The sequence below is a fragment of the Palaemon carinicauda genome, chromosome 12, assembly GCF_036898095.1.
Source record: "Palaemon carinicauda isolate YSFRI2023 chromosome 12, ASM3689809v2, whole genome shotgun sequence".
NCBI lineage: Eukaryota > Metazoa > Arthropoda > Malacostraca > Decapoda > Palaemonidae > Palaemon > Palaemon carinicauda.
In genome coordinates, this window is record NC_090736.1 from 70,236,971 (window position 1) to 70,242,865 (window position 5,895).

Below are 5,895 nucleotides of genomic sequence, written 5' to 3' on the forward strand. Positions count from 1 at the left end.
TTAATAGGCCTCTACACTAAACTAAGAAATTAAAAATGTTTTCTGATACTGAAAAGGCTTTAAGGCATTTTTGGAGTTTAAGATGCTCAAACACTATTGAGGTAAACATGAAGCCTTATATTGTTGGTTTAAAGGCCACTCATGTATGGGAAAGGCAAGAGACAGTGACAATGTCCAAGGGCCTAGAGACTGACGATATTTACAAATGATCAGCCTCCATGCCCCTCTCCACCCAAGCTAGAACCAGGGTGAGCCAGGCAATGACTGCTGATTACTCGGCATGTAAACCTATAGACTCCCCGAAACGCAACCTCCTTATAGCCTGGTACGATTATGCTAAAATCGTTCAGTTAGTGACAAGTTTTTAAAATTTTACATGAAGATACCCAAGACCATACTCTATCACTTTTGAAGCAAGACCAAATTTTTCGGAATCATCTTCGGGCTGGTCTGGACCCATTTCAAGATGGCCGCCGAAGGCGACAACGAAAAAATTAAAATCTATTCCAGGGGTGCAAATAATGATTAAAGTGGATGGTTTTCACTAATAATTTGTCATTAAGAGGTAAAATAAATATTTTCAGCCATTTTTATGATTGCCTTTGAACCCCCAAAAAACTTAAAGGCCCTTTTAGCCCAAAATCGGACTTTAAAATGGACCGAAAAGTTCATCTGGCATGTAGCACCACTCCGGAATGCTCTCAAAGGGTAAAATTATATTATATTGTAATTTTTATGAATATTTATTAAAAAATGCTTAATTTTGCTACAAATCAAATTTGATTTAGGGTGAAGCATATCTTACTGGTTGATTAACATATGACTTAGAATCACATATCATTTTTTACACATATATATATTTGACACATGCAAGGATTTTGTATCACATGCACAAATGATGTATAGAGTAAATCTAAATTCAAACATTGTTTATTAATTATCCAATACATAGAGCAAGTCAGTTGTTTAGTCGTCTGGTTCATTGTTGATGCACATTCCTTAACAAGAGCATAAAGAATTGCATATCATGTGATTTTTTGTATATTCGCAGTTGCCTTTGCACGCAACTTTGCAACTACAACTTATAAGCAAAGCACACCCATTACTTGCATCTGGAAGATCGCTCCAGTGGGGTACCCACATCTCGAGTCAATCATTCCATAACCATCCATATTCAACAGGGGACAGCATAGGCGGTTCTTTCTGTAGAGAATGCGACCAATAATTGGCAGCAATTACTGAACGCTTGACATGCTGGAAGAGGGCATGCTTGGTGGGTGGTATTGATTCCAAAGGCTTTAGTTTTTTGTAAAAAAAAATCTCCTTGCCACATTGACGCAATCAATGTCACAATTGGGGTCATAATGGAGAACAGTAAATCTTTCTATGATAGCCATGAAATCCGAGTCAAAGCAAAATTAAGTGGGATTGTTAGTTAAGGTAATAAATACCTCAGTTAATTTATCTCCTGGAAGATCCCAGGCAGCCCATGCCTTTTTCTTGCTAATGTTTTTGAGGGAAGATGTTTGGTTAGACCCTGTTAGGGCATAAAAAGCAATATCGCATTGCACCTTTCAGGTCTCAGACAGCTACTTACTTCATGGATAGGAATATCTTTATAATGCTTCCCAGCTCCAAGCCCCACCCTCAACTTTTTCTATATAGTCTTTGGCCTAAGTGTCTCCACGGGGTTTAATTTCTTTTATGCTTTTGTATATTTCTGGGTCATAGATCTCACCTGTGGTAATAATAATAATAATAATAATAATAATAATAAAAATAATAATAATAATAATAAAAATAATAATAGTAATAATCTTTATTTCTGCAAAAGCCATATACAGAGTTTCAATAGGGGTACAGTGATCTTACACTTTTGACTTCGGTAAAAAAAAAAAAAAAAAAAAAGATGAGATATGTAATAATATCAGTGATAAATTACAAACATCAATTAGCAGGTTGACCACAGAGTTCTAAGGTCTGGGTAATAAAATCACAATAGCATTAACGCTTAATAATGATGATAACATGCATATAAGCAAACAAAAAGAGAGGGAGAAAAAAATGGCGCTGACAATGAAAATTATGTTGGAACAAAAATTGCTTGAATAATGATAGAACTCTGGGGGGAAAAAATCTAGTCACAGAGCAGGTGATGTGAAGGAAATAAAGGAATCCCAGATAATAAGGATATAACATAAAAAAAAACACGTTATCATAACATTACTGGGTATTATAATTAAGTTACTTAGTGATGAAGATTTGGTATAGCCACACTATCAAAGATTAGTGAAAACAATTCTTTGTACTGACGCTTCCCTATTCCAGGTTTCCCATATTTTGGATTTTATTTTCGCTGCACTTGCAAGCACATTTTGAATTAGGGGATTTTCACTAAATCGTAGGCGGGAGGTGAGACTTACTATAGAGCATCGAATGATGGTTTTTAGGTTATCCAGTCTATTTTCAACAAACATCGCTGAAGCTGAATGGTGCCTCGGGGTTTAGGTGAGGCGTCTTAGGATATCATTGTGAATGACTCTGAGAAGTCTCATCGATTCACACGTATAGTTTGCCCATAGCAAGCAGCCGTACACAATGTACACAATATAGCAGTAGGTTTGAAATAGGAGATTTTTGATATCTTGGTGGCAGAAGGCAAATCTTCTCGTTACCATGTTCCCTAGACAACACAATTTACGTCGCCTGTTTTCAATGACAGATGTGTCCTTTAAATCTTTCGTAATGATATCACCTAGGTACGGAAAATCATTGACAAATGCTAGCTGATGGTTTTGGAGGAAAATATGTAGGTCTTCTACGAATTAGAGCGCTCTAGGAAGGACAGACATGCACTGTGTCTTCGATTCGTTATAGATTATGTCATGTTCATTAGCGTATTCGTTGCAGGTGTTGATAAGACGTTGTAGGCCTTGGGCAGATGAGGAGATGAGGACCACATCGTCAGTGTAGCAAAGGATATTTATGGTAAAGCCATTAACCGTACAACCAATGGGAAGTGAATTCAGTCTGATATTCAAATCGTCTGTGTAAACATTAAATAAATATGGTGAGAGGATGCTTCCTTGCCTGAGACTGTTAGATGAACCGAATGGCTGGGAAAGGACATTGCCCCATTGGACACAGAACTATTGTGTTGAGAACCAACAATATAATATGCCGATGAGATATAGAGGAGTTCCCCTTTTGCGTAGTTGCAAAAAGAGTTTCAGATAGTTTACTCTGTCAAATGCCTTCCGCACGTCTGCAAAACATAAGTAGACAGGGGAGGCCGAGGATATATAGAAATTCAATATCTCCTTTAAAATATATATATACAGGTGTCAGTCGAGGGGTTAGTCTTAAAACCAAAATGATTGTCTGCGGTGTGGAGTAAGGGTGCAAGGCGACGGAACAGAAGAGATTCAAATATTTTCGATGAAATTGTTGTGATGGCGATTGGGCGGTAGTTTCCTGGGTCACTGGCATCCTTCAGTTTGTTTTTTATGAGAGGTATTAAGTGAACAAGTAGAAGGGTTTCGGGGAGATATTGGTGTAATATACAGGCATTAAATAGTGCAGAAAATAAGATATAAATTATAGAGTGGCAGAACTTGAAAGCCTCGGCAGGAAGGTCTTACTTTAAAAGTGATAGAGTATGGCTAAAGGTAAAATCATACCAAGTTTCAAAAACTTTTAAGTAACTGAACGATTTTAGTGATTGTCAGCATATTCGTGTACCGCTATTAGCTCACAAGGATTGGGGAATGCAGACACTACCAGAAAATATTAATTTGACCGGACCTCGAAACCCCAGTCCGACGATCACTAGAAAGGGAAATTGCCAATAATTAGGTAAATAAGGAGAGAGTGGGATTTATGATGGATTGGTTTTTAATACTGATCACCAATAGAAGAAATTTAAACACCAGGGCAGGAGTTGGGAGAATTATATTGGCCATCTTTTTCAGAGATTGGCCAGTCCGGTGCTTGTTCCAGAGACGAAAAAAAATGCAGGATTTCAGCAAATGACAACAGAAAGCATAGACTGACGATATACATACAGTATATATATATACACATATATATATATATATATATATCACACACATATAATACATATATATATATACATATATATATATATATATACATATATCTATATATACATATATACATATATATATAAATATATATATATATATATATATATATATATTTATATATATATATATATATATATATTTACATACATATATACATATACACACACACACATATATATATATATATATATGTATATATATCTATGTATACTTATATATATGTATATATATATACATATATATATATAATAAGGAAAAAAAAAAGTTTGGACAGCATAATGTAACAAAGGAAGTGATTTGGGCGATAAAGTAGACGACTAGAAGCAAGTGCAGCTCAGTTCCGGGAAAACGCTGTATATACCCTATAGTACCGCCTACAGTGCTCCTCATAAGACACAAGGTGCAGCGATAGCCCTTACCATCCACGGGAAGAAAGATAATGTCGACTTTCCTCTGCATGAATAGATCTGTTTCGGTTCTCCTACAAATGAAAGATTCTGTGCACTGCATAACTCGTGGCATTTGTTTATCATGCACATTCTGTAACTGGAAAATCAGACTGCGTAGCATCGGTTTGAATTATCAAATCTACACATACACACACACACATCCAGATTTTCCCGAGCTATCACTCCGGATGGGGGCTCGTAGACCCAAAATCCATTCTATCATAACAATAACTCAGAAAACAAGAAAGTCTTCTTCTTGAAAGACTTAAATGTCTTCAGTCCTTTTATGTCAAATGGGAGCTTTTTGTTCAATCTTAAGGCTGCATTTAGAACCTATTTACTTTTGCTAAGTTGTAGGATTTTTTTACCTTGATTTTTAAATATGAGAAACAACAATTCTTAGTAAATGTAAGACATCATCACCAGTGGAGCAAGAGACTAGAATAACTCTATTGTCTTGAATTTTGGACGAATGGCTGTAGCAAAGAAGCCGTGAAACCAAAAGTTAAGTACAAAAAAAAAATTAAAGTTATTACAGAGAATGAGATATATGTCCCAAACACCGAGTTTTAAACCTCACTGAGATCAGGAGCCATGAGGTCACCGTTTAGGTGAGCAAATGAAAAGTCAGGGGTAAAGTCAGCCCACCACAAATTCTCAAATTACCAAAGTTAGCATCGTGTGGAGGGATTTGGAGGAAAGAATGAAGGTTGGTGTTGCAGAAATAAGACAAATTTGAAGATTCAAGAGAAGAAATCTGATGATAGTAGTTTTGTTCTGAAGGGGAGAAAATATTTAAAAGTTGAATGAATATATTTTTAGCGTTTCGTTTTTCTCATACTTTTAAGCAATTTTTTCCTTTTCAGACAAGCTCTTCTACACTTTTGTAACCATCTTTTTTTTTTTTTTTTTTTTTTTTTTTTTGGTACGAACTTATTCTCTCAGATATATGTGTCAAATATGGTTCGTAAATGTCACTGTAAATTCAGTTCTAATCTTCTGTCACAATATTCGTTGTAAAAGTGGTCGAAAACCACCGGTTTTATTCCGAAATTATAATATCTTAAGAGGCGGGTAGGGACTCGACAGAGTCCCATTTAGCGATGTAACCTAAGCGTTAAAAAAATCAAAAACAAGTTTTGTAAATCTGTTTTCAAGTCTTGAGTGCTAGTTTCCCAAGGTAATGGCCCCGATTTTTTTTTTTTTTGTCAACCCTGCAGCCTATTCACTATACCTTTATTCTTCATTATCCTTATTCAATATCATCCTTATTACTCGTTCCCTATTCTTTAACATTTCCAACTACATTAAAACGTGCTAATTTTAATTAATAACAAAGA